Here is a 19,294-nt window from a genome sequence, read left to right on the forward strand (position 1 = left end):
GTAAGCCACGTTTGTAAATCTACCCTTCAACAGACTAAAAAACTCTTTGAATAAGACCCGTATTGTGTACAAAAGCTTAGTTTTTTTAAGGGATTTCAAACAAATTTTAGATGTATCTGCTACGAACACACACCTGCCCTGGCGGCGGTTAAAAAATCTGAAAAAAGTGGATTTCTTTCGAATGTTCAGCGTCGTTGACGACTGACATTGGCTTTAGTCGTGACAGAAGCCTCTGAGCGTTCGATTATCACATTGGTATGAAGGTTACTTGTAGTGGCCTTGTTAATCTCTAGAAATACACACTTCCCACCCTTCTTAAAAAACATGACAATACGGGCCAGAAATGTTGTTTAGATTGGAAATAGGGAGGCTTAGCGAGCACAACATAAGCTTAAAGGTGTATTGATTGTCTGAAGGCGGGGCGTGGTGGGTCATGCTGTCATATCTTCACAACTGGGACAAGATGCGAGATGGGTTTACTAAATGTACGGCATATGATGTGCTCCTTGGTTGTTCATGCGTATTGGAGGACGGTTACGTATTGGAGGTAGGAGGACTTTTTTGTGTTTGTAGTATTTGTTCATGTGTTTTTGTATCGAGATAAAAATCGTAATGTTCCTGGTCGTAAACAACAACACCGATTGGAGTTCTATGGATATACAACGCCTCTATTATAACATGAGCGGCGTTCATCATACCAACGTCTAAATAAAGACGTTAACTAATCGTAAAGTTGTTCATTTCGGAAATTATGATACAAACACGAGTGTTGTTTCCTGTTTAGAATGTCTATTATATTTTCTGTTGCATTTGTATCGAAACGTCGTCGTCACGAAAGAAAAGACGCTGTTGTCAGTAAAATTTGTTTAATGTTGTCCTTCTCAATTTCTTACATGCTTCTTCTTTATATGTAGAAGACAGATTTCTCTTTATGGACTGAATGTATTGCCCGTACATGTTCACAATCACTATCAAAATAAACATCTTATGAAGTTAAAATGACAAATTATAAGATAGCATAAAAAGTGTCTGAAAACTGAAGCACATAAACAATGAACATAATCCGAGCCTTCATATCGCAAATATAATATTATTAGGAAGACAAACTTACTAATCAGTCTGTATGAACCTGAACAACGAGGAGGAGTTTCGGAAACCGAGCAGAAACAAACAGTTGTGACACTGCCAGATACCCACACAGTGTCGATGATTTGAAGCTATTGTGTATGCAGAAACACTCAAATTCGAGCAACGGATTTTTAAACTTATTGTGGTCGTAATATACGAGTTTATGTAACACACAGTCATTGCATTCATGCCTGGTGCTAACTGGCAGTCGCTCCCGTGGAAGGACTCGACGAAGTCACTAAATTCGTAACCTTCACCTGCTCTACAGCCACTGCCATTGTCATATTTTGCATGTTTTGCTAAAATGAACGTCCAGAACAGCCCGTGCCTACAATAATCGTATGATGCCACCACAGTGATATGTACGTAGACTGTTTCGCTATAAACACCGTGCTGTGTATATCTGTCGTTATGATGTTTCAAAAAATATTTACAATATTCATAATGGGTCATTAATGTGTATGGAACTAAAGTCACGTTCCAGACTTTTTGACATGAGGAATCGTATACATCCTGACGGACAACAGGACGTATACGCCGATGTTTGATGGTGGCTCAAATAATAAGAAGACACGGTGTTTTCCCATGGTAATTAATTTGATACAAGTATCAAAGTTGCGGTTGGTCTTTTAGTGTTTCAGTGACCTGTTTCTGTGGTATACCATTGTGATAACGCTTTGAAGTTCTGTTTTAGAGGGAATGCAATGGTAAGCAGGAATACAGACACAGAACTGGACATTAAAGGGGATAGGGGGCGTGCAAGATCAATGATACATTAAATCTTGTCATTGGGCGTAACGAACAGGGTGCTACTTTGATATGGGAAGGAATCCCGAAGTAATGTAGATAACACACGTTTAACAAATCTGATGAAACCAGGAGTACATGTTGGTGCTCAGAAACGTTGAAACATTATCAGTAAGAATGTAGGATTCTAACCAACGGCAAAATAAGCACCTTGGTCCACCCGTGCCAACATACCTAGACTGGTCGGGGTCGAGGAGGAGCGGAGTATACACCCTGTCCAGCTAGCAACCCGGAATAGATCCTTGTGCAAGAACAGTATACGCCTTCAATTTAAGATGGCGATGAAGTTACTTATTTAGGTCGTTCTGTATGTTTCAGATTGAAATCTTTTGACTCACGGAAACAGGAGAGAGAAACAGATTGAAGTCTCTTCATACACGAAAACAGGCGGGAGAAACAGATTGAAGTCTCTCCATACACGGAAACTGGCGGGAGAAACAGATTGAAGTCTCTTCATACACGGAAACAGGCAGGAGAAACAGGTTGAAGTCTCTTCATACACGGAAACAGGCGGGAGAAACAGATTGAAGTCTCTTCATACACGGAAACTGGCGGGAGAAACAGATTGAAGTCTCTTCATACACGAAAACAGGCGGGAGAAACAGATTTAAGTCTCTTCATACACGGAAACAGGCAGGAGAAACAGATTGAAGTCTCTTCATACACGGAAACAGGCAGGATAAACAGGTTGAAGTCTCTTCATACACGGAAACTGGCGGTAGAAACAACCAATTGCAGTGATAAAGGTACATATTTTCGATGCTCTTTTGGGTAACAAAACCTTTTCGGTTTGAAGTCAATAAATATTGATCTGATTTTCCACATACACAATTGTTGAATTGGAAATTCAAACATTTGTTCATCAGAACTATTCACAAGAATTACTATTCACCCATCCGTACTGATTGTGTCAGCATTACTACTTCCACAGTGTTCATTCTAGCTAAATAAAAACCGGGCCTATGGTCCATCTGTCCTCAGTTATGTGGGCCATTTAGAAAATAGTGTGGATCATGTGAAATTGATGTGACTGAGCGTGACAAGACGTACTGTACCTGGACGTTACTAATTTGAGTTCACGTACTTATATTAGACGTCCAATACAGGTAACGTCAACAATATGAACAAGGGAAACGAAAACTCCAAGATTTGTTCAAAATTTATTGAACAGTTAGGATTACTTCAAAATGAATTTGAAAAAGGAACAGTCCAACACTGAAACAACAGTTTCCTCAACAGTATTTAAACATCGTAAGTCGATGCTTCTGAAGCAATGAAAAATGACAATTATTTTGTTATAGTCAGGTAATGTCTATTTTTAATTCTCAAAATTAACTTCAAAGTAAAATTTGATACTTCTTACAGTTCATAGTTTCCTCAGCAGTCAGACAAACATATTGTTCCCAGCCTTCCTGGTGGATGTATTAAAACAATACTTCTGAGGAGAATCACGATCTGAATCACTTTATGTGAAACGTTGCATCCACATATTTTGAAAAACACATGGTTGTGATACTCTAGATCTGTCCCGGCATTTCTCCTCAGACCCATCCGCTGTTCGGTTATCATCGTCGCGTTTAGTTGTGGCACTCGGCATCGCCATCCTGACAAGGTTTTTGCTTTTTGGCAAAAACAGAAAGAACTTTTCAAACTTGTGATAGTGTCCCCACGGCAACAAAGGTATAAAGCTGCCACATGCAACATGATTAGATCACTCAAAGAAACCTAGCAATCGGAATCTGTTTTACAAAACGCATCAGATTTTCTTGTAATACTGAATTGTAGGTTTCGCACGATCGTTTGAAAAATCTTGCAGTTGAAAGTGATGTGCAGAGTTCTTGGTACTCACAACAACAGCTTACTTCAGTAATGGAAGGTAGACAACTAAGCTGTTTATTGAGTTTTGCTTGACTTGAAGCTTGAAAACAAACTGGTAGTGCGTTTCAGATTTACCTCGATGTCGTTCGAGTGCGCCAACATGGCCCTCTAGGATTTTTTAAGTGGGCATGAGAACTTTCAGTGAACGAACGGCGCAAGGGCGCGGGCAAGAATGAACACTGCTTCTATTTTCGTAACTACTACTAAAACTACTACTACTACTACTACTACTACTACTACTACTACTACTACTACTACAGCTACAATTGCTGCTGCTAATACCAATATTGAGCAGAAGAGGTGTGGTTAGGTGAGGTGAGGTGAGGTGAAATGATCTTTAACGTTATATATATCACTCATTTGACGACGTACATGCTTGTGTTTGTGTAGCTGCTTGTATTAGCCCAGATTTAAGCTGGTTTTATAGCGCTAGCTCAATGAGATACCATGTCGCATGAATACCCCAGTCAGACACATTATACTGACACCGAGCCGACCAATACCAGTCCTGGTTGTACCCGTTAATGCCTAGCGCAAGACAGGGACCATGTATTAACGTCTTTTGGTTTGACGCGGTCGAGAATCGAACCCGCGACCTACCACTCCTAGGGCGGACGCTCTTACCACTTCATAACGGAGGCGGTCACTGTGAAGACTAGGAAGAAGAAGACCCAAAGGAAACAAGCAAAATTAGTGATGTTAAAGTCCACCATTACACGATGTGTCCATAATGAACTTGTTTGTGACGCTATGACACAACTCTGTCAACTACCAGGTCCAATTTCATTCTCCGCTCCCTGGGAACCATACAACCTACATTCATGCTGAAACACGTTAAATACATCAACAAAATGTTCACTGCATGAGTGCTCTGGAAATTAAATATTATGCACACTTGGTTACATATGTTTCACATGTAACCTAAACACTTATCAACCTTCTACGAAAATACAACCGACCAAAAATTTAATTCGTTCAAATTCACAAAAAAAATTGTTCACATTCCAACGTCGGGCCTTACCCACCAGACCGTATATCACGCAATAAGTTTCTTATCTCTAAAATCTCGTGAGATCTCGTCACACGTCCAGTGATCATGTGACACGGTAAATTACTGTCACATGACAAGAATTCCCCCCGAGCATATAGTTGTAAGTCGCCACGAGATCACCTTCGTCTTAAAAACAATGTAAAACACAAACACTCGACATTCTTCAGACTTAGTACTCCGATAGCCCCAGACTTCTCGGGGGATATAGATAATGATCAACAAATGCTTGAGGTTAAATTGTAGGTTCTTCGTCTACATGCCGATCCTACTTTTGAATTTCAGTATGTCTGCCGATAGATCATGTGTACGGTTTATCTTTTCGGGGTACTTTGGAATACAGTTAGTCATGTAACTCAGTACGCAGCTCGATGCAAATTTATCGTCCTAATTACATAGAACGCTGGTGCAGGTGATGAACTGTGACTGCAAGTACGACAAGACAGAATTTGGTCTGGATTAGCGTGTCAACGAGCGCTCCATTTGAATTGTCGATTATAAACTCTAGATGCCTCGAGTAGGTTCTAGCGATTGTATGTTTAATTGCATGCATTGTTTAAGCGAGGCCATAGGGAGGGTCTGCTCCTAAACGTACACCAACATGTAATCCGTTTATTTTGAAATACATACAGACTGAGAGGGCAATTGTGGTCTCGTGACTCCCTCACGAATAGTCCTGAGAGGCCCCAGATCAATAGTATTGACATTCAAGTGATAAAATTTGATCGGATGGTGATACCTGTGACATAGTAAATGATAAGTGAGGAGACATAACGTGGGAAATGCTTGTGCCTAGGACAGGATGGGATGGGTGGGTGGTAACGCTGGATACGAATGAAACAGTATACTGCGGTATTATTGGAACCGCGGTGATTTGTCTTTGGTTCGGTATTCCGTAATGCAATAAATGACATTTTCTGTTTTCGTACCGTAATATTTCTATCTAATCATAAACGAACAAAGATTGTGGATATGTTACCATGTTATTAAAGAATGTAAGCTTTGGCTCAATGATACATCTTAGGTCCATGAATCGTTCCCTCATGTATTATTTTCAGCAGCACAACTCCCTGTGATCTTGATGTCAGTTTTCTGCAATATGATCACATCTCATAATCGAACGGAAGGTCTTATATCGCAATACGTAGCGTGCCATGTTAAGAGAGTACCGTTATACCCCTAATGCTGAATTGTAAATACCGCGCTATGTCGTCACAAGGCTTGGACTAGTGCTCATGACATCAGCCACATGTTGGTCAGGGTGTGGTTAAAGGTATACCATTGTCAAGTGCGGCGCTAAAGCCCATTTCCTAATGCATTCTACAATTAAGACAAGTGTGCAGAAGCAGAGACAATATTATGGTATTATCAATCAAACTTTGAAAATACACTTATCAGGGGCAAAGATTACACTGCGTTCCTGATAACTGAGAATCATAATAATAAGTAATAAGTAATGATGTTTGTTTATGACATGTTTTGTACATACACATGCTACTCCGTTAGTGTGAACTCAAAGGTTCTTGTTCACGGAAGTAGTTTGTATGGTAACCATGAAATCTCGCCTCAGATGAGTCTGACACTTCAGACTGTCTTCCAAAGTTTGTGTGAATGAATTAAGGCCTTGGATTGAAGTCATGGTGAGCTGAGGAACATGTTCACTTCAAGCGTTCTTTGAACAAGCTTTACTTCAGTTGGATGCTATAGAAGAACATATCAAGTATTCAGCTAAACTTGTTCTTAGAATGTTTCACAACCATAATCCTTGCTTTGATGCCTGGGGTATGAGTCTTTACATGTGCACAGTGTGTGAGTCACTTTCTGCAGCCCCCGATATTGCGATAGACGATATTGCGGGAATATTGCTGAAAGCGACGTGAAACGAAACTCAGTACTCACCCCCGGAAGAGTGATACCGAAAAGAGGAGTCAGACAGGATGATCTACTACCATATTGCTTCCTTTACGTGCATCTTTCGAAACGCGAAGTAGATTGGCAATCATGGGTATTCACTACACAAACCAAGTCGCTGTGAGCATGAAGATCAATACTATTCTAGACTGCAGCGTTTATCAGTGTGCTTCATACCTCTTTACTCAAAGACTTAAATCATATGTATTGGAGTGTCAGACTGGTTGAGTGGAGTTGTATTCGCACATGGATCATTGCTCGTGATACTGATCACTGGATTGTCTGGTTTTACACCATTTTGAGTGATGCTCCAGGGATATCACTACGGGGCAAACCAGAAATGATCTCCTACCCATGTGGGCCACCCGAGCCTTCGTCGACCGAACGCTTTAACCACCAGGCTACCCAACCGACCCTGACTGGTCCAGACTAGATTGTTTACAGATCCCCGTCGTAAGACAAGAACATAGACAACAAACATACACTCAGTTTTTTTTATGAAATTACCTGAGTAGTAGCTGATAGCTGAAGGACATGGAATGCTTAATCTTTTTGAGAACATCTGGTGCCACCACCGAGTTCAAGGATATACTGATATAGTTTCCATGATCCTCGGGTTTTACTCTCCCCACTGCTTCCCCTGTAGTTACATGCTAAGCTGATATCCTCTAGCTCTAGCGATGACGTTTTGATTAATGTTGTTCGGAACCTAATGGCAAAGATCGATTCACTTAGAGAAATATCCAGCTGGGATCAGATGACGGTTCCATCAAGATAAATTAGATATGTTAAAACCTCACATTTTACACCAACCACATGTGCTTAAAATTATGTAATGTTAGAGGTTACATTATCCCAATAACACAGTAACATGGCCGTATCTTCTACACGACACTGCGTCTAGGCATAGACGGAATATAGAAGCTACGTTGGTGAGCACAGTGATTCTTAATTACACTCAGACACACGGTACCCTGGTGTCTGAAAGCGCCAGGAAGAGGGCAAAAGGACACACACACACACACACACACACACACACACACACACACATATGCGGCTACATACGGCGAAGGATCGAATTGATTAAGAGGAAATGTTTGAATATAAAAAATGGAAATTTATAAACGCCTTCCCACAAAAACTGCACGGTTTACAATGGAAATAACTTTCTTCTATATATGTCTGTTTTACGTTTAATGTGTAGCGTTTTTCAAATGGCACTAGTTATTTAAACAAATGTGGAAATTGTTTTGCCTCTGTTTATTGATTCTTTCAGCACACCACATCTTAATATTTGAACATAGTGTTTGGTTACGAGATACTGTTTTTAATCATTTCCCATCTCCGCCTTTGTAATATAATCTGCAACTGTCATTAAATCACTTATTCTGTAAATAGTAACAGTGTAATGTAAACAAAAGCGCTTTCATTCGTTCACTCTGTACATTGGCTCAGATCGTTTCAATATTAACTCATTTCACTGGTTGTTGTTGACCCAAGTGGGAAACAGATAGATTTTTTTTTATTTTCCTTCAGAATGTAGTGCGGCTTTCATCTGCGTTTCGTGGGAGGAAGGAAATAATTTGACCCTTTCGAAAACCTGAATGCATTTTAAACGAACCCGGAATCGTTTTCCAGTGCAAAGTAATGTTTCATATAATTGCGTTTGTAACAGAGGGCTATACAATGGCAGAGTAATTATTCAGGATGTTGTCAACGCAAATAGGATCTAAATTCCCGTGTGTTTTGAAAGTATTAGCAAACACCATTAGACAATTAAAAACTGTGAATGTGTGAAAAGACGGTATTTTCATTCAGCCAATTTGTACCAAACATGAGGCAGCGATATAGGTGAGGCCAAAGCGACGGTCGCATCTCACGCCCACGCACGTGTGGGATGAACGTAGCAGACCGTATTTCATCTTAGTTAAACGTAGCTAAACGTATCTAAGCATAGTTCAACTTAGATCACCGTAGTTACTACCGTACGTTTGGCCCTGTTTGAAAACAATGGTCAACGTGTTCAAAGTATCTGCACTGTTATCTTGAAAGCCAAGACCATACAGGTTACCGTAGTTTGGACATGGCTGACCCCAGTGCTCAATAGGAGACCGTAACTGGCCCTACTGCACCATGGTGTTGACCGTAGTACACCGTGGCAACACGGCACTACGATCAAACTACGGCTTACTGCGTCAATCACTACGGTCCAGTAGCACAACATTCATGTTCGTAAGTTGTGGCCACTCCTTATACAGTTACTTTTCCACTTTTGATTCACCACATCGATAAAGTATATGCTACCCGCTTTCTGGTGCAACCCCCAACCATCCACCAACTACCGTCATCACCCAACGCGACATAGCGTAAAATTGTACTCAACCATTTCTCTCAGTGACTGTGGTTTCAATGCTTACGTGATTTGACTCGCTTATATCTTGGTACATGGCAATGATCTACAGTCATTTAGCATAAAAGTATGCGGCTAAAAAGCTTTCCTTTAAACTTTAAACATCCATTGAGGTATTACATTCAGTGTTTTGCAAATTTAGCACATTCCTCAAAAAGCCAGGTGAGATCAAAGCTTCACCACGAAGAAACATCGATAACTCAGCATCACTAATGCATCCTTGATGCTTCAGAGGCTGGCTTTGAAACCTTAGTCCTCAACTTCAAAGAAATTACAGGTGTATTAAATCTATGAAATTACTAACAGATTCCCCGCTGTCCGCATCCTGAATTGTCACCATCTGGACCCAGTTGACTTCATCATTCATGAGTTTAACAGTACAGTTTAATCTTGAATAAATTCATTCATAGCGGAACAAGGACATGTCACGAATATTAATTCTTAATGCAGTCACCCCCTTAATCAGTGTTGCGAAACAACGGGGAAATACAAAGCCCTCTTGGTTAGAGCGTGGGAAAGGTTATCCGTAAAGACCTTCTTTCACAGATCGCTGGATACAGAGCTTATTTGATTCAGAAACAGTGATGTATTCTTTGTTGATGATTTGAAAAAAAAATGATAATTAGAGAAAGACAAAATCGGGACATATGTTCTTAGACAAAGGTCTGACGTCTGATCTGGGCTGTTACTCTCGATCGGGGCTGGTATTCTACACTGTGGACTGGAGTTGTGAATTGTTCTGAGTTACGGGTCAACGAAGGCAACCTCCGATAGAGGTTGGTTTTCATAATAGTACTTTGTGTTATGTTACCTTTGAAGATACTGTTTCATTTTGTGGGGATATTCGGATCTAATTTATGTAATGTACATTTGACACAAAAGATGACGATCTCATTTGTCGTGATGTATCCAAGATGTATAACAGTGAGTGAGTTTTACGCCGCTTTTGGCGGCATTCCATCAAGATCACGGCAGGGTACGGCAGAAAAGGGCTTAACTCATTGTGCTGGGTTCTATTTATTGTTTTGCTTGTTGTTTGTTGACTGTGTAACCCCGCACTATGCAACATTCCAGCCATATATCGGTGGTCTTAAATAGTGGAATCTCGACCAGAAAATCCAGTGATCAACATCATGAGCACATCATTTGGAATATGACATCTGTCAACATAATCAGCGAGTCTGACCACCCGATCCCGTTAGACGAGTTTTCAACTATGACTACTGTAGAATATATAAACTGCAAATAAATCGCTGAAATATACTGCTATTTTCAGATAGTATATAGTCTAAGAGTTTTGCTTAAGCTGTTGACTATTCTCCAACCATAAATTAGGGTTTCAGTGTACCAAGTTCGGAATCAAATCCGGTCACTCGTTGGTAACAGTAATGCTTACCCACAAGCTCACCTCGCCCCAACATATACTCTAAGCTACTGGTATTTGCAGAGGACACCAATATACACTCGTATTCCCGTTTAAACACAAACCTATGACTTACCATCTGTCACTAAACGGATGCAACCACAACTCTTGGCTTCTAATTACAGGGCACCCACAAATAACATGCGTTCGTATCTCTGCAATGACAGGAGGCGCACAAGAGCCTAAAACATAAGGATTATACGTCATGTCATAGACTCCACAAATGACAGCCCTGAAATCACTTGTTCTGTTATTACGAGATGAGAAACAGCTTCATTCCATGGCACAATGACACTGTAATGGCGGGTGACTACCTGAGGTAAACCGTCTCTTCAGTAATCTCCCTTACTGAAGAGTACTTATAGGGCTTTCCTGTAATACAAGGTCATAAAAGCTTTTACACTGATCGATAGCGTCTCGTGTCTGTTCTCCCTGAATGTAAAACAGGATAGACATTTCGAATAAGATGTTATCTCAGCAAGTGAATGACAACTTTTGTGTAGATGAGGGTCATATGACAGATGCGTCCGGATGCCCCGTGTCATGCCAAAGGTCTGTCGGTTTAAAACGTTATGTCTTAAAGTGATACTTTTCAAATATTTGAACAGGATACGTGCCGACTACCAGGGTAATTGTATATGTTGTCATGAATTCAAAATAATATGATAAATTGGTATTTGAGGGGTATGTATGAGTTGATTCTCTGTAGGGTAGTTGCATCTTTTTACTTCTCTTTACGTTTCTTATTTTCTTCGACGTGAGAAGGTATGTGCAGGTGTCTTTTTCTTGGGATGTATTTATTTGTTTCTTTCTCTTGATGTTTTTGGGTTTGTTTGGGGTTTTGTTTGGGGTTTAATGGCTCGCTTCATCATTGTGTAGGGCTTTCGATTGCGAAACAGGCGGTCATAGCTAGTTTTGAAGCACTTTTTAAGGTATTAAAACATTTCACATGCATAGATTACCTTGAGGCTGGGTGGGCAACCTGGTTAAAGCTTTGGCTCGTCACGTTGAAGAAACTGGTTCGGTGCCCCACATTTGTGAATCCCATTTCTGGACGATTGCTAAAAGCGTCGTAAAACTATACTCACCACCACAGGAAGAGTAGCGTTGACACTGATACAAACGGTTCACCTGTGATCCCCTGTTATGAAAATACACATGTTTAGTTTATTGTTGAATTTGAAAGACATTTATGTTAATGTTTACTTCACCTTTGTGTTCGTGTGTGAAAACCACCACTCTTAAGTAAACAGGATTAACGTTACAAGTTATTTATCGACGCTATTTATTCGAGCAATGATATATTTACACACTCCTCAGTGACAAGCCTCTTATAAACGTCATTCTAGGTTTTTTCATCTTTTCAAATTCCTATCGGAACAATCGCATCAACCAATCGGCTTAAACATTGCATCTCCACTTCCGTTAGTGATGACGCGAAAATATCATGTCTTCTCAAAAATAATATCTTTTCTGCAACTTCTCTCAATTTATGTATTGAGGGGACTTTTGAGTATATTTTTCTAAACACAATCAGAGTTTGATGTGTAATTACACAAAGAAAAAGAATGGGAATTTTTTTATTCCTACCCCCACTCACCTGAAATATTTGCATGTGATCTATTTGATGTCGTTAGTTGTGGGTAATTAGTATCTTAAAGTGCCTGTAATGGCGACCCCCCGGTCCCATGTAACTAGAGACAGCTCATTAAAACCTCGTTTTCTTCTTTGTTTTTCTTTCTTAGACTATGCGACTCGCCATCAATCAATTACATTGAGCTCAGTTTTCTTGTTTCTGTTTCCTGAATGTCTGGCAGCTGATGGGTCTGCCGCCAACCCCCGAGTCGGTAGCTGAGATTCCGGTCTATGTGGTTGGTTTATGTGGTTGCTGTTTGTGACACAGTGGTATTGCACGAGCGACAAATACAAATATGTTTTGTACACTCTTTGTGTCAACGTTTTAAAGCCAGTGAGTGAGTTTGGTTTCATTCTACTTTTTACAATATTTAAACAATATCACTGCGGGGGACACAGGAAACGGAGGAGACTTCACACACCGTTCCCATGAGGGGAATCGAACCCGGGTCATCGTCTTGACGATCAAATGCTTTAACCACAAGGCTACCCCCACCGCTCCACACCAAAAATAAGGGTGCACGTAAAACATTCCTTTTTATATATTAATTCAATATATTCTTTTTGATTTAATTTCAAATCACATGTTTTTACAAAAAATTTTCAACTTGTTGGTAGCATTCGTGATGTCAGCGTTAAGCGGTGAGACACAATGAGTGCAATGTTTGAAGTTAATATCTGGTGTCCCCCACCTTGCTTTTGTTGAAATATTTCCAATTGCGGCGTAAACCTGTACTCACGTGTTCATAATATCGGTCACTGGTTTGTCAAGCTAGATAGGCTCTAAATTCAGCTTTAAACATTAAACACACATGACTATGAACTGTTTTGCAGGCATGTCTATGTATACATTGAAACTTCGTAATATCCCAACCAACGCGAGTAAAGCGGATAATATGCCGTGGGCAAAATTTGTCAGGGATATGTGCAAATTTGGAAATTATTGATAATAATCTCTCTACTCACTGACACACTGAAAAAATATCAATCATACAAATACCAATATCCCTAACTTATTTTGTCCAGCATACAATCCTCTGACAGGTATGAAATTCCTGACCACTGTTATTTACTTAATGTAGAGTTTAATACAACAAGCTATTGACAGGGAATGTAAATTGATAATTCCTGTGAGAAGGTTTTAAAAGCAAATAAACGATTGTTTAGCTATAAATATAAATATCCAGTCTTGCACGGAATATATTTGCTTATAAAATCTGTTGCCCTAAGACACATTACAAGTGTAATACCATGTCATTTATCACTTCAGTGCAATGTATGTAGTCCTTACATAGGTGTTGCGATGTAATGGCGAAAAGCCAGTCTGCGTTGTTTGATGTCAGTCACTATCGATAACACGGCAGATATTCAGTTTGCTCGCGAAGACCATAGATCCAAGGGACAGAATGACTTCATAGTGTTTGCTCCAGGCTGTGTTTATTTCATACAGAGGAGCTACAATCATAAGATTATGGGGTCAATAGTGGGTGCGAAGAATCGTCAACGAGATTTTGAATTCAAACTGGCCGCTTTGAGGCCAGTGCTTTGCATAAAAGCGTCAAAATCTTTTCCACATTTGTATGTATACTCTGCCAAGGAAGAGTCGATTTTACGATTCCTTCTGTATCGTAACAGAGGCGGGTACAGCTTTTTGAGAAAGGGTGGGTATACACTATTGAGAAGGGGGAGAACACATACTTTTCGAGTTTCAGTGGTCATTTAACTAAATTTCAGGAAAAACTCTGCAGTTCCGCTCTACATCCACGAATGAATAAGTATTTGTTTATGACTCGCTATCAAATAGGGGCGGTGGGGTAGACTAGTGATTAAAGGGTTTGCTCGTCTCGCCGAAGTGCCGGGTTCGAGTACCCACATGGGTACAGTGTGTGAGGCCACTTTCTGGTGTACCTCGCCGAGATGGTGCTGGAATATTGGAAAGCTGGACAGCCAGATGTTTGTGATACAATCAGCGTATCCTGTCCCACACTGGCTACATATTTAAACTTTATTGTTGACGTAATGGGTGATGACGTAGTAAATGACGTCACTGTTCGTCATTGACTGACTGCGGAGCCAGTACGAACTGATGAAGCACATAGTGTTATTATCAGTTAAATCATATTCGTTCCCATCTGTCGTTTAGTTTAACATGCGTGTCAGACTGCCTTATTAAATTCTCATGCGTTGTCTAAAATATTCATCATATCAGCAAGAGTGCTAAAGGTTTCAAGTTAATTATGATACACACTCAGATATGGCCCCAGAAGAATATCATGGAATATTCAATGTTTTTCCCATATGGTTTATCTCATTGAATTCAGTACAGTTTGAATTTGTTTGTTCCATTTTGGAATTAAAATGTGTTTCAATTCAATTAGTTGTTAAATACTTTATGTAGTGTGGGGCGGATATACAGTGTATTGTGCCTCCGAGGCTTTCAATAACCACATAAGTAGTGATTCTTCCGTGACCAGAAGGACGAAATACGCGTTTCATTTAAGTGGCAAAGTGGTACCACCATGGCAACAGACATGATCATGCAATGCCGTTATACGCAGAAATCATAGATCCACAGAACCAACTGCTTGTTATGAATCATTCAGCCAGTGACATGTGACATGCCGCACTGGCAATATTCCGCAATGTGAGAATACACCTTTTTTAAAAACTTGAAGGTTTGAACTGGTCTTCATCAATTCGTTCGTGTCGTTAAACTGGTCGGGTGATCAGATTCGTTGTCATCGTGTCTCACTTGTGCAGATAGATATTCATGTTGTAAATCACTAGATTTTCTCGTCCAATTTCGATTATGTGCGTGCCGCGTCATCTAGCTAAATTATGGTGGATGTTGGGTTAGACAACTATGACACACGGAACAACAGATACTAAGGCGCATGTACGTAATCACTGGATTATGCCGTTCAGTATCACCGCATTGTCTCTCTCATCATCACTGGATTTTCTGATCCTGACTTGATTCTGTGCGTGTCACGAATAAACACTTTCATTGAACATCGAAACAACATCGCAGAGACATTCATGTCAAAGTTGTTCAAGACCTTTAACATGTACGCAAGCACCCGTTGCTGTTAATGATGTTCTCTAATTCGTTCATGTTATTGTCACCCTCTGTTTTCCATTTAAGCCAGATGGCCGCTTCATCAGGACTGATCATTTATGTTTACATTATATTTTATCGTGCAGCAAATGTCATATGTTACTATCAACATTGTATATCACTCTTCAGACTATTGCATTCATAATCTATGAATGTGTACATAAAGTAGCCACTCGATGCACTGTATTAATAATGCACTTAATGCGCGAATAGATCTACTGAAGCATGTCTGACTGTTATATTATCAACGCGGAATGCATATGTACTCAGTTAATGCTCGGTCAGGTGAAAAGACAAAAGGAATCCTGCAGTTTGGGTGAGTCACACGTAATTTTTAAGTCTAGCAACGACGTCCGGCAATATTCTCCAATACTTTTTTTATAAAACATTTTATGTCTACTTAAGGGCTGGTAATGGTTAGGAGGTATTTACATTTCGAATCGGGCACCGAGTGACGCTTAATGTCGTAATTACGATCGTAGACATGCGTTTGGGTTTGTTATCGCCAGTCGCAGCAGTTGAATTATTGCAAGAAAGGTTCCTTTTTATGGTTAGGATTCTGTGGTAGGGTATTAAATTGAGAGATGTTTGGTTAAGTATGATGTTACAGTGAAGACATGTGAGTCAATGAATATTCATGTGATTGTTCCGTGTGTTACGTTAGGACAACGTGAACCTTGTTCTATCGATGATTGCAGGTGTGGAGGTTTGGATGTGGCTATGATGGACCTATCATACATGCATACATTCATAGCCACGGTGACGTGAGGTCAAAAGTGTTTTAATGTAAGACTATTTCGCTCACATGACGACGTGCATTCTTTTGCATGTGGGGCTGCTTGTATTAGCCTAGACGTAAGTTGGTTTTACGGCGCTGAGATACCATGTTGCAGTTAAGCATGAATATTCCACTCAAATACATTATACTGACTTCGAGCCAACCAGTTCTTGTACCCATTAATGTCGTGCGCCAGGCAGGGTCAACAAGTACCATATTATAAAGTCTTTTGGTAAAACGCGGCCGGGGATCGAACCCGCAGTCTTCTGCTGTCTGAGAGAGAGAGAGAGAGAAAGAGAGTGGGGAGATAGAAAGAGCGAGAGAGAAAAAGATTCTGAGAGAGAGAGAAATGGATAGAGCGAGAGGGAGATGAATGTTTGACGTTATGATAAGAAAGTTTGAATGAGACACGTCCTCAAGTTGTTGCTCGTCTTAGATTGGAGTGGAACGGGTTTGATCAACACAAGCTGTTTTCGTCGTATCATCATAATATCAAACACTGGTATTGCCTGCGTGTTCTGATTAGTTGCAGATAAACTTGATGAAAATTGATCATTGTTGAGTGAGGCGTAAAACACAATTTGAAAAATTCAACCATTTTCGTGGTGTCAGTCTACTTACTTTTACACATGTGTAACACAAAAGCCATATGACGGTAGATGGTAAATGTTACATAGCCCACAAGCAGAGGTTGTTAGGGTCTATATAGCTTTATCCCATCCCAGAGGGCGGTGGAATAGCCCACTTGTTGATGCGTTCTCTCATCACGTTGAAGACTCGATTTCGATTCCCCACGGGGGTACAATGTGTGATGTCCATTTCGTGTCTCCCCTGCCGTGATATAAACGGAATATTGATAAACTATGTTCACTCACTCACTCTAACCCAGCGTCACCATGACTCGAAATGCGAAAGACTAGAATCACTTCCCCAAATTTGTACAATGTGTGAAACCGTTTCTGTTTGCTAAAAGCGGCGTAAAACCATAGTCAATCTCTCACCTTAACACAGATTCCCTGGAAGGTATCTCCTATAATGTGAAATGCCACGGACAAGACACCCTGTAATGTTTATTTACAAGAAGACGGTGACGCAGTGTTTTCAGCTTGGACGAACGTCAGGAAAAATATTGTTGACAAACATTTTCTGTGTCGACTTAGCTACTTCACTCCTCTGGCTTCTGAATCGTGGGAATAAGCACCCACAGATTTGCCACCGATAGCCTAAGACAGGTCTGTGCGTCAGAGATAAGAACGCAGATTGCGACCCACGTGCAACGACCTCTGAGGTACATAACAGTATAGTGTAACAAAACGTGCAACACATAATTCACCACATGTCATGACTCTAATAGTGAACAAAACACACGACAGTAGAATTTAACAGTGAACAAAACACACGGCAGTAGACACTAGACAGTGAACGAAACGCATGGCAGTAGGCTCTAATAGTGAACGAATGAAACAATAGCATTGACATCTTCAGTAGTACCAGCTTTAGTAGTCGTAATAGTAGTAGCAGCAGCAACAAGAAACCCAGACGTTGTAGAACTAGCAGCAGAAATAGTAGCTGCAACAATGTTTGCAGTCGTAATCATAGTCGCTGTTATAGTAGTAATAGTAATAGTAATAATTGTTTAATTGTAGTAGTAGTAAAAGTAGCGGTAGTAGTAGAAGTTGTAGTAACAAGAGGCGCGATAGTTGAAGAAGCAGTAGTGGTAGTAGTTGTAGTAGTAGTTGTAGTAGTAGCAGCAGCAGCAGTAGCAGCACCAGTAGTAGTAGTAGTAGCAGCACCAGTAGCAGTACCAGTAGAGGTATTACGCTGACATCTTGTTTAAGTAAACTTTTTGAGAAAATTCTTTTAGAAAGACTAGAAAAGTGGACCTCCCGAAATACTTGTAATTTTCCTGATGTGCTACAATTCGGATTTAGGAAAGAACATGGCGCAGTCATGGCGCTATTTACCCTTATTGAATGTGTGCAAACCTATCTTAATAGGGGGTCGTGTATCTACACCGCATTCCTAGATAATGAGAAGGCCTTTGACCGAATATGGCAATCAGGTCTCTTTGTTAAACTCTATCACCTAGGTATAAGAGGTAAAATGTGGTCTCTGTTACGTCACTGCTATACTTCCATGTATGCGTGCGTTCAGTATAAGGGTGAACAGTCAAACACTTTTGCTGTTAGACAAGGCATCGGTCAGGGTAGAGTCATTTCAGCTTGGTTATTTCTTGTGTATATAAATGACCTCATAACTGAACTCCGGCAGCTAGACACTGGAATATGCTTATATAATATCAGGTTGCCATGTGTATTACTTGCTGATGATACTACACTTATTAGTTACAGTCCTAAAAGTCTACAATTAGCTCTAAACACAGTTGCTAATTATGCATCCAAATGGCGACTAACCTATAATGCATCAAAAAGTAACATTGTGGTGTTTCATAAAAAGAAGCAACTAATCCGTACGCATGCTTATCACCTTGGAGATCATGACATACCTATGTCTGATCGTGTAAAATACGCGGGTGTCCTTCTCCAAAGTAATCTTTCTTTTAAGCTTTATATTGAGGACAGCTGTACTAAAGCAAGGCGCACTGTTAGTTCCCTCATCTCTGTTGGTCTAAACAGCAGGGATCTACATCAGTATGCAAGTGTTAAGATATGGAAAAGAATGATATTAACAACGAGTTTCTATGGCTGTGAATTATTACCCACTCTTTATGGTAAAGATCTTGAACTAACTGAAAGTATACAGCGCTACTTTGCCAGAATTGTACAAGGTTTTGATAAACGCTCTCCCACTGATGCCACTATTGCTGATCTAGGACTCTGGACAATGGTTGGCTACATCGATAAATGCAGACTACAGCTGCTTGGGCGTCTTTGTAATATATCATGTGTCCCAATCTGTAAAACAATATTTTGTGCATCTACCTCACTCTATTACTCTCATTCTAAGAACTTAGACAGTTTATGTGGCGTGTTGCTATCAACAGCTAAGAAATATAACCTAATGCACCATGTATTTCACTATATCTGCACCGGACAATTCCCGACGAAAAATAACTGGAGAAAGATTGTAGTAAATGAAATAAGTATCCACGAGGAAAAAGCATGGAAATACAAACTATCATGCAGAGCTGACCTGTC

At 40.2% G+C, this 19,294-nt stretch overlaps 1 protein-coding gene across 1 annotated transcript in view; it reads left to right on the forward strand.

Annotated features, from left to right (window-relative positions):
- Positions 1-449: 449 nt before the first annotated feature.
- LOC137290543 (uncharacterized) overlaps positions 450-19,294 on the forward strand; it is an 82,875-nt gene continuing 64,030 nt past the window's right edge. Inside the window, exons 1-2 of the mRNA XM_067821586.1 lie at positions 450-547; positions 2,254-2,681. The gene's annotated coding sequence lies outside the window, so the exon portion shown is untranslated. The remainder of the gene's footprint in view (positions 548-2,253; positions 2,682-19,294) is intronic.

Source organism: Haliotis asinina, chromosome 1, assembly GCF_037392515.1.
Source record: "Haliotis asinina isolate JCU_RB_2024 chromosome 1, JCU_Hal_asi_v2, whole genome shotgun sequence".
In the NCBI taxonomy this organism is placed as follows: Eukaryota; Metazoa; Mollusca; class Gastropoda; order Lepetellida; family Haliotidae; genus Haliotis; species Haliotis asinina.